We start from the raw sequence: 11,123 nt of genomic DNA, 5'->3' as shown, positions 1-11,123 counted from the left end.
CTCTCTCTCTCTCTCTCTTTCTTTCTTTCTTTCTTTCTTTCTTTCTTTCTTTCTTTCTTTCTTTCTTTCTTTTTTTCTTTCTTTCACACTAGAATATTTGAAATAGTCATCTTCCCTTATAACCACCAACATTCTAATTAGGATACTTTCAATACTGATCTCGAGCTTTAATACAAATGATCAGTTTCTAGTAGCCCTGAAGACAGAAGAAAAAGTTCAGGAACAAAGGATGAAGTTTCTCCTTGCTAAATTTTCTTTTATTTTTTGCCATGGCCTGTGCTAGTTTGCATCCCTGATTTATGTAGTAAAATATTTCAACAATTATTATAGTATCTTAACTCTCCGAGATTTACCAAGGACAACTGAGATCTTAATATTATATTGTAGTTTATTTCACAGGTTTGTTTGATAACCTCAATAGTTATTTATATTTGCAATTCTGTTTTCTTTTAAATGTGTTAATAAAATGCATGCATTAAGATTGGCTTGATTCCAGAATCTGATATGGTCATTCTTCAAGTAAGTGATAAAACTCATGACAATAGGGCACTTGGAGATTTTGGGATGCGTCCTAACTATACAAGTGGGGAAACTCTTAGTTCCTTATAGAGTTAAATTAAGGTCAGACCTGGTTTCCGACACGAAGTTCAGATGTATTGGCAGATCCCCATGCTTGCATTTATTATACTGTAATTTGGGGCTTAAAGAGTTATATCCAGTCCATCCCCAACATCTGGATAGTGTTTATAACGATCACATTTGATCCTAATGTAATTTTGTTGGGGAATTCACTAGAATTCCTCTGTTGGCTACATTACAACTGAACATGAGATCTGCTAAAATATTACCGAAAACTAGTGAATATCCATAGAGAATATAAAAATAGATAGATTTCATCCCCCGTATCACCCCCCTGCAGCTAACACATCATGTTCATCTATCCGGGCTTCCTTGTCTTCATTGATAAAAATGGGGGCGACACTTTCACAGCAGCCAACATTTGTCAAGGATTTGGAACCTTGAAAAGCAGAGCAGGCACAAAAATCTTTCAAGGATGATTAGTGTACACGTGCAACCACAAAGGCAGTGTCAGATTCAACAGATATGGATGACATATGCCTGATGGAGACTTTTCCTTTCATTTTCAGTTTGATTTAGATGCTGTCTTTTAGGGTTAGGAAAACATCACTTGGAAAGTCGAGCCAAAGGTTAAAACCACCCTCCCTCCATGAATGGAAGCCCCAAATGAATCAAGTTGAACCTTTAAAGGGCTGTAAAGGGAGCCTGTAACTATGTGATGGGGAGAAGAGGGAGGGCATGTGGGAAATTTGGCAATGCAGTTTGAGGACCTCTCAGCCCTGCCAGCAGGAAGATTATTAGCATATTTCATGTAACTTGTGCAGAGCTGTGTACCCTTCCCATGAAATAATTTTAACATTCAAAAAGAGACAGATGAGAAAAGAAAAAGACAGATAGAGACGGACAGAGACTATAACTGTCTTTAGAGAGGGAAAATTATTAAATCTGAACAGCATATGCTTTTCTGATGTATAGCATATGCAAGTCTATGCAAATTATTTAATAGCAGTGCACTCAGAGTAATTTCCATTTCCTCCCTCTCTTATGATGGGAATATTCCTTTTAATCAGATTAGACGACATCCTCTGCAAACTTTTGGGGGTTTCAACTTAATTTACCATGCTAAGTAGTTAGGGTAATTTGAAATAAAGCAATCAGTGGACTGAAAAGAATGAAGCCAAACCTCATCTTTGTCTTTGAGATGAGGAGCTGGCCCGCCGTGTGAGCCCCTCAGGACTTCTTACCCCTCCTCTCCTCTCCCTGCTCCCCAGCACGCGAGACCTCAGCAGAGTTTCCAATGGCTGGTTGCCTCATTTTGATGGCATCTAGTCAGATCTGTTTCCCATTCACAGAGCTTGCCTGCGATGCTGCATTCCATTCAACCTCTCCTGGCTGTCACAATTTATGGTGCTGCCTCAAGCAATGATGGAAAGATGAATTCACGCTCATTAAAAACTTTTTCACCTGGGGAGGTCATGGACCCTTAAATGGGTCTTTGAAATGATCTGAAGGGGCCTGCAGATATTCTATTCTACAGGTTCTGGGAAAGGGAGCAACATACAGTGTGGTACCACGGATGGGCCAGGAAAGTCCTTGCGGGAAAGAATTCATGTGGGACACACACCTGAAAGTGACAGCTACTCATCAATGGTGCCTGTGTTGCAAGAGCAGTCCCAGTCTTTGGCAAAGCCGAGAAGCTTGTTTTGGGACATTGCTCACAGTTGTTAAGAGATTTGCGTTGCACAGTTCCAAGGGGCGCCATTGTCTGGTAGTCCTGGGGGAATCCGTAAAGTTGATAGTTACGATTCTCCAGCAGATGGCAGTAAAGGGTCTTGAAGCAAGAGTTACTTCTAAAATTGCATCAAGTTGCAGTTTGGACTAGAGATTGGTTGGCCTCCCCTTTCACTGTCCTCTGTTTTATGGGTGGTGGTGTTTAGGGAAGGGAAAGATTTTAATTGCTTAAACTAATTCCCTGTAAAGTGTTAGCAGATGAGGTTTAAATATCATTTATACTAAGGCTGCTAGGGATTTACTAGCCACCAAAATATAAAAGAGAGAAATTTAATGGTGAAATTTTATGTACCAAGACAAGTAGTAAAACTTTCTTTCCTTCTTTTTTCTTCAAACCTGCCTTCTTCCACAAAGCAATGCCTCAACGAAGATCGTGGTTTTGAGGCACCAAGATCTGCTCCCTGTGGCATAAGAAGGTGCTTCTTATCAAAGGTTTGTTTACAACCTTTGGATGTAACAGAGATGGAAAAGAACAGGCTGTAATCAATTACTTTTTAAAAATTATTAAGGACATCATATAACCAAAGTAGGCCCCTTCTCCACGCAGGGAGGAAGTCTGGCCTGTGTTTTTCTGAGTGCCTACTGTTTTTCCATTCATTGTTTTTCTTAATCACCGAGGCAAGCACTTAGGGTACTTATTATTTCTCCCACTTCACACAGAGGTGAATGGATGTTCAGGAAAATCAAGGGACCCAAAGAAAGTCTCTCTGTTAGCATGTGAGTTCAAATCTTAGCCTGCTTGACTCCAAAGCCCAACTTTGTATCAGTAGAGCGGGCTGTCACATAACTATTAAAAATGGAATAAAGGGAGACTTCTTTCTTATTATTTTGATTTTTTGTTGACTAGAGAAAACAAATAGGTTTCTGTCTTTCCATGCCTGCCCTTACCCCACACTCCCACGGGCAACCATAAACTTTTTTGTGTATTCTTTCAGAAATATTTTGTGCTTTTATAAATGCATATATGTTTATAAATGTATTTCCCCCTCATATAAATGATGGCACATTACATATGCTGTCGTGTCTTTTTTTCACTTAATAATGTATCTTGGAGGTGAGTGAAATAATTCTTTTTAATGGCTGCAGAGTTGTTTCCATTGTATGTATGTACCATAATTTTATTTAGCTGAAATTGATTTATTTAACTGACATATTTTTTAGCTGAAATTGATGAACCTAACAGAGATTATGTTGTCAAACCACTATATTCCTGTCAATGTAGCCAGCCTTAAAAACCTTAGAATAAGCCTATAGCCTCCCAGAATGACTGAATAGCTGGTACATTTTTTAAAAAAGTCATCTTCTGTTTTAAATATATATTATCTAAAAAACAAAATAAAAGAACAAAACAGAAGCAAACTTATAGATACAGAAAGCATGTTGATGGTTGCCAGAAGGGAGAGGGTTTGGGGGTGGGGCGTGAAAAAGAGGAAGGTGTTAAGAAGTACAAATTGGTAGTTACAAAACAGTCACGGGGTAGTAAAGTATAGCATAAGGAATATAGTTAATGATATTGTAATAACTATATATGATGTCAGATGAGTGCTAGATTTATCAGGGTGATCACTTTGTAGGTTATATAAATTTTTAATCACCATGTTGTACACCTGCAACTAATATAATATTGTATGTTGATTGTAATTGAAAAATAAAAATATATTTAAAAATATTATCACGTCTAATATGTATGCTTCCATACACACGTGTGTTTGCATGCACATGTGCACACACACAGACACACGCACACACACACCATTTGAACTAAAAGGTTACTGAAGAAAGACACCAGCACCTAAAGATGTTCAAGAAAAGTTAGCAGTACTTACAGGATCCTTATGCCTCTTTTACAATAGTTTAACAATGAAACGTAGTCTGTGGTTTGTCTAAATCTTGATTCTCTGTCTTTGGAGTAGGATGAGACAGATCAATAAGAAAATGGAGGAATAGATTAACCCTCCAGGAGAGAGAGAGAGAGAGAGAAGGAAATAATAACAAAAGATATTATATTTATCTATAATATCTAAAGATAAAGAGGGAAATTCCTTTCTAATCCAGTAAACTTCAGTCTTTGGATAGAAAGAGTTCTTTTGGAGCTGATGTGAATGTTGGTCTGCTTTCTATGTCGACACCTTATTAAGATGAATTAGAACTTTAAAAGTGCTCAGAGTTGCCCCAAAAGGTGAAATTTATATCCCATTAACTTTGTATGCTCCCTAGACATTACAGAGAGCTTGTTGAGAGAGAAAGAGGGTGGGAAGAGGGAGAGAGAACAAGAAAGAGAGAGAGAATAACAGTTATTTTTCCAATATCCATCTACATTTAAGGTCAGGCCCTGTCTAGGAATTTCCAGGGTATCACTGGAACATCTGTGATGATGAGACTTTCATATATTCCACATAGTTTCATTTTTCCTCTATCTTAGGTTTCCTATTTAAATGGAAAATCTACTAAGTATTTATTAAATATCTATCCAATAGTTCCAATATAGTACTTTTGTTTCCACATTTGTGCTATTACCAGAATTTTGTCCTGTTTCCAGACCCCTCCCAATCTATTGCAAGCAGCTGTTTGATCTGGAAGTCCAGGGACATGGAGGCTAGCGTCTTGCAGCACCACTGTCTTCCCGTTCCTCCCATGCTATGCAGTAACTCACACCACATCCTGCTCCATCTCTGTGCTCATCTCCTTCTCCATCATCTAAAGGCTGTGATATAAGCCTCTGGGAAGGTGGGGGCCTCTTGTATGTGCTGGTTGCAAAGGACCTCAGAAATAATGATGCTAAAGCACAGGGGCAGAGAATGACCTCTGCTTGACTTAAAGCAGAAGCTGCCAGAATGGAGGAGCTACATGTGACGCAGTGAACAAACGGTGTGAGCTGGTTTCTGCAGAGTCATGAAATTTTCGATTTAGAGGAAACCTTAGAGGTCATTTAGTCTGGTGGTTCCTAAGCTTGGTCATGAGCATCAACTGAGAAATATTAAAACACATGCTTGTGTGCACATGTGTGCGTGTACACACACACACACACACACACACACACACACACACTCTCACACACACACACAGGAAGGAATGAATTTACACCACATCATGGAGGTGCAAGAAATGTCACATCATTTATCTAAATCAAACAAAGGGAGTTTTGCCAAGGTAGGGGAACTCCCTGTCTCTTTGGGTTGTATAGGTGTTCCTGGGGACTTTTCTGTGGTTATAATAGTCAACGATTGCTGCAATGATATTGTATCACAAGCTCAGTGACTTATAACAATAAATTTATTTCTTATGCTCACAGGTCTGTGAGTTAGATAGGGCAGATCTGCTTAAGATTCAGGTCTTTCATTTTTCTTCAAACAGCAGCTACCCAGAACGTGCTCTTATAGAAAATACCAGCAATGAAAGAAATAAAATGAACCATAGAAGTCTACTTCAAGCCTCTGCTTCATTCACACCCACTGAAGTAAGTCATGTGCCCAAGCCCACAATGGGAGGGCACTGCAAAGTTATGTGGCACATGGTATGGATGTAGAGTCCAATTACAGAAGAGTGAAGAATTGAACCAAAAATCCCTGTCTTCAACTGACTTCTAAGACATCTTACTCATGGTTTTCTGCCTGCTTCACTGGATATTCCTTCTAAGTTTCTTTCGTGGATCCTTCTCTCTCCAAACACTCAACACTGGAGATTCCAAGGCTCATTCCTTTGCATTCTTCTCCATTTGCTTGTATTCTCTTGTCCATCACCTTGTAGACTCTTGGCTGGAAATACCGAGGACATCCCGTTTCCATCTCTAGCCAGTTCTGAGCTCCAGATGCATATACCCTCTTGCATGCTTAACAAATATCTCAAACTTAGTATATTCCTTTCAAAACTGCCCATCATTTCTCTCTTTCAGTGATCGAAAAATCTACCAATCATTCAGGCCAACAACCTCAGAGTCATCACTGAGTCTTCTCTTTCATATCCTTATCCTATCTCTAGGAAATCCAATTGGTTCTATGTTTAAAATAGAACCAGAATCTTACTACTTCTTTCCAACATCACTGAATATCTCTTTTGTCTCAGTCATGGACATTTCTCGCCTGGACCACTAAGATCGCCTCCTGACAGGTCTCCCTGCTTCTACGTTTGCCATCTACAGTCTATTCACAGTAATCCTTTGAAATGTAATTCTCAGCAAGTTACCCTTCTGCTCAAAACCCCATTTCATCCAAACTAAAAGCCCAAATCCTTACAGTGCCCTCCAACACCATATATCATCTATTCCCCACCCTTACTTCTCTGACAGTCATCGCCTACTATTCTCTTCCTCACTTGCTCTGCTCCAGCCATTCTGGCCTCCTTGTTGTTTCTTGAACACACCGGACATAGTCCTGCTTTAGTGCATTGGTTTCCTCTTTCTCAAATCCTCTTCCTCAAGATATCTGCTTGTCTCAGACATCTGCCCCAGATACGTTTCTTACCTTCCTAATGAGACCAACCCTGGTCAATACATTTAATACTGAATCTGATGCTGCTCCCCAATCCTGATCCAGGACTCCTGCCTCCTCTTAATCTGCTCTATTTTTTCTTTTTCTTTAATATTTATGATTTTATAACAGTATATCATCTACTAACTTATTCTGATTATTGTTTAGAGTAGAACAATTTGACATATGGAGGTAAGGTGCCTTGAGGCAAAGACGTGTTTTTTTGTATTCACACAAAGTTTCTGTATTTGCTAGCAGTAGCCTTCACTTGGTACAAATTCATAAATTACTTATAGGATATGCTTCTTTTTCTCATTACCCATGATAATAAAAGTAGGATTCTTTGGTTTCCAACCAATTGTAAACACAATTATAAATGTGGTCTCTGAAATTTCAAAAACAATTACAAACATGGACACTGATGTTGCTCAATTAGATATAATCATGTTGACAAGATTATATAAATTTCTATTTTAATTTAAATAAAAACACACAAAAAATGCTCCAGAAATTCTCTGGACTTCCCACAATATATCTGTGGACCTTGATTTTGGAAACACTGCCCTGTGGAATGATAATTCTCAAGTAAATTATAAGGCTACCCAAAGTAAGGCTCCAAGCTTGAAGTCTCTGGGATATTTTGTTACTTGTTCACCTTGTGAAACAAAGCATAAGTCATGCTATTCACCACCCCACTCCTCAGCCCCCAATAGATCAAGTTCAAAATATTAGATGAGCAGGTTGAAAAGAGAAAGTAAACTAGTATTTATTGACCACCTGATAAATGCCAGGTGTTTTTGTATCCACCATCTCATTTATTGTGCCAGTGGAACTACTGAATTATTTTCCCAATTTTATAGAACAAAAAACAAAAAACAAACTCAGGGAAGTTCAGTGACTTGACTAAGGTCACATAGAAAGTGGTTGGATTTTTTAAAAATATTTTTTACTTGATAAGTTTCAAACTTAAAAGTTGCAAAATTAGTATGAAGAAATCTCTCTAAAATTTTTTTACCCAGAGACTCCACTCAAATTTTGCCAGTCTCCCCAGTAAAGAATCTAATCCAAAGACATATGTTACCCTCCATTGTGTTTCTAGTCTCTTTATTCTGGAATAGGTCCTCAGTCATTTTATGACCTTGACATTGTTGATAATTATATATCTGTCATTTTGTAGGCCATTCTTCAATTTGTGTTTTTCTGATGTTTTCTCATGATTAGACACTGGTGCATTTTTAGCTAAGATAACATGGATCCTGTGTTCTTTTCATTGCATTTTATTGAGAGGCATGTGGTATCTTCTTGTCTTGTTATCAGTGGTGTTAACTTTGACCTCTTAGTTAAGATTGTGGTGTTTGCCTTGTCTCTCTATTGTAAAGTTATTTCACCTTTGTTATTAATAAATATTTTGTGGGACATACTTTGAGGCTACATAAAATCTCATTTCTCACTCCACTTTCACCTACTAATTTTAGCATCCAGTGATGTTTCTTGCAAGAGTTAATTATTACTATGGTGGTGGCCACTACAGTGGTTTTCTAATTCCATCATTCTTCCTGTATTTATTGGCTGGCTTTCTACTTTAAGGATGAGTTTTCTCTCTTCATTCATTCATTCATTCATTCATTCATTCAAATCAGTGCAGACTCATGAATTCCTACTTATCAAATGGATTATTTATTTATTTTTATGCTCAAATTGTTTCAGATTTAGACAGCGGGAGCTCCTTTAAATTGATCTTGAATCCATGTCTTCTGGATCTGGAGTTTCATTATAAGTCTATTTACATTACATTAAATAGAGAAAATGGAAAAAATAAATGCAAAATTGGAAAAGCAATGAAGTAGGAATAGTGCACGGCATAGGTTAAGTACTAGGGCTTTCAAATCAGCAAAATCTTGGTTAAAATCCTGGCTTTATTTATCTTAGTTGAATGACATTGGGCAAGTTGTGTGTCTTGCCCTGCCCTCATTTACTTATTTGTAAAGTGGAGTTAAGATTTATCTTATAGGTTGTAAGAATTACATGAGATAACATGGTATATTTAAGAGATGTGACAAATGCCTGTTACACAATTAGTATGCAATAATTGATAGCTATTATAAATAATTATGAGTCACACTATTCTCACCTTTAAAATGGGGACAAAAATCCATCTCAGAGAATCGTTAAAAAGATTAGATGTAAAATCATGTAGTACATGTAAGTATTAAAAAGTATAATATTCTCTGAGCTTCCACTTCTTTATCTTTATAAAGGCAACACTATCCATGGGCAGATTTGTTGTGATGATTAAATGAAATTACATACGTAATATTCCCAGCCCAGGGCCGGCACTTAGAATGTACACCGTAAATAGGAAGTATTGCTATTGCAAAGCGGATTTAAGAACATCCGAAGAAGTTTTACAAAGGCGGAATACCACTTCACCAGAGAAGAATCATGCATGCTAGTGGCGGGGGGTGGGAGAGAGAGAGAGAGAGAGAGAGAAAGCAATGACTATTGCTTACCACTCTCGGAGTTTGAGTCTCCTTTTTGCTGGATCACTGCTCATTCCTCTGGACCAAAGCGAAAGCATATTTATATGTAATTGGTTTGGTCAAGTGCAGTGATTTAGAGATGCACTCACGTTCCCTAATCTCATTTTTATCCACTTGCCTCTACCAGGGATTCTAATCAGCCTCCCTGCTGATTTACTTCACTTCCTGTAATAAAAGAGTACTCAGAAGTGACATGAAAGACGGGGAGGCAGTTAAGAGGGATCAGCACCTCAGCTGAAATAGATATATAAAACTATTTTAATAGTAAAAGCAACAGATCAGTATTAATGTTTATAAGTTAATAAGTCCTGCTTTAGTTTAAAATTTCCGTATTCATTTCAAAACCAGTAGTATTCAGTAGGTCTGTGGCCAAGCAAGGCAAATGCCGAATTAAGTTTATCTTTCATAACTAAGACTGGTGACATTAGACATTTAGGGTCTCAAAAAATGGGTAACTAGTGCTTAGAAAACCTCACTGAGTGGTTGCCTCAGAGAGAGTGGTTTGATGCCAGCCTATTATCATTCCTTCTCATTCATTCACAATAAATGCAAAGGCATTTCATAATCAAGTGTTGTACAAAAATGAAATACAGTCAGTCCAATGCTTTAAACACAGCTGGGTTGTGCGGTAGATCAAATAATCCAGCAAGGAATCCAAAAGCCTTTTGTGTTTGGTGTGCGGGGCAGTGTCGTCAACACGGATTTATTTAATTCTCACAACAATATTGGGCGGTAAATACTATTATTATCTCAATTTATGGAGTAGGAAACCGAGGTAAAAAGAAAAAAAAAAGGCTTTAGCAAGGTCAGCAGGCAGTGGCTCAGTGAGGATTCGCACGAAGGCAGCCTGACCCTAGAGTGCAAGCTCGATCCCCCTCTAAATACCAGCGGGATTAGAGTTTTATTATTACTGCTCCTTTTGTTTTTGATACGTCTATTTGATCACGGAGCTGTCGGCTGCGCTGGGAATTCGCTTCGAGCTGAGTAATGACATCAGAGGATGCTGAATCACGTTTCTGCCTGGTCTCTGGATACCTCCGGGGCCGCCTCTGGCTACCCTGTTGCGGGTCCAACAGGGTAGCCCACCATCAGTCTAAGGGCAGGGGTGCTGCTCAAGCATTTTGTTACCGAAAAGCTGACGCTAAGTGCCTATTGGTGTTCCTATGACTTTTTTCCAACAGCGATATCTGGCTGAGTGACTTCCGTTTAGTTATTTAATCTCCCGGTCCTCTCTTTCCCAATCTGTACTCTGAAAGGTTGGACGAGATGTTCTATAATATTCCTTCCAGCTCCACCTGCTGAGTTTCTACACGGCTGGTAACTATTTATTATCTCTGCTCCTCAACCTCTCCTGGAATCTGTCCCTGTGCCTCCCTTTCTTTGACTCTTTCATTCCCCCATTATAATTTTTTCTCTCTTTATCCTATCTCGAGTTCTATTCCCTACTGACCTTCCTCCCTCTCTTCTTTCCTTCCTACCTTACTTCGACTTCCTTTCTCTGTCCCTTCCACTCTCTTGCTCTGACCGCCCTCATCCCCTTCTGTCTCTCTTCCCTCCATCTTTTCTTTGTCTCTCTTTGAATGGTCTCTTCTTTCCCTCTCTTCCTCACTCTTTTTTTCTTTCTTTCACTGAATTCAAGACTCTTTATTTTTCCTTTGCTGCACTGTTTATATACAAACAGACCCTTGGGAGATTAACAGAAGTATTGATCAAAGGACACTCAGAATGGGTGGTACGTTTCTTTGAA

Source organism: Pteropus alecto, unplaced genomic scaffold, assembly GCF_000325575.1.
Source record: "Pteropus alecto unplaced genomic scaffold, ASM32557v1 scaffold76, whole genome shotgun sequence".
In the NCBI taxonomy this organism is placed as follows: Eukaryota; Metazoa; Chordata; class Mammalia; order Chiroptera; family Pteropodidae; genus Pteropus; species Pteropus alecto.
This window is presented reverse-complemented; position numbering follows the sequence as displayed.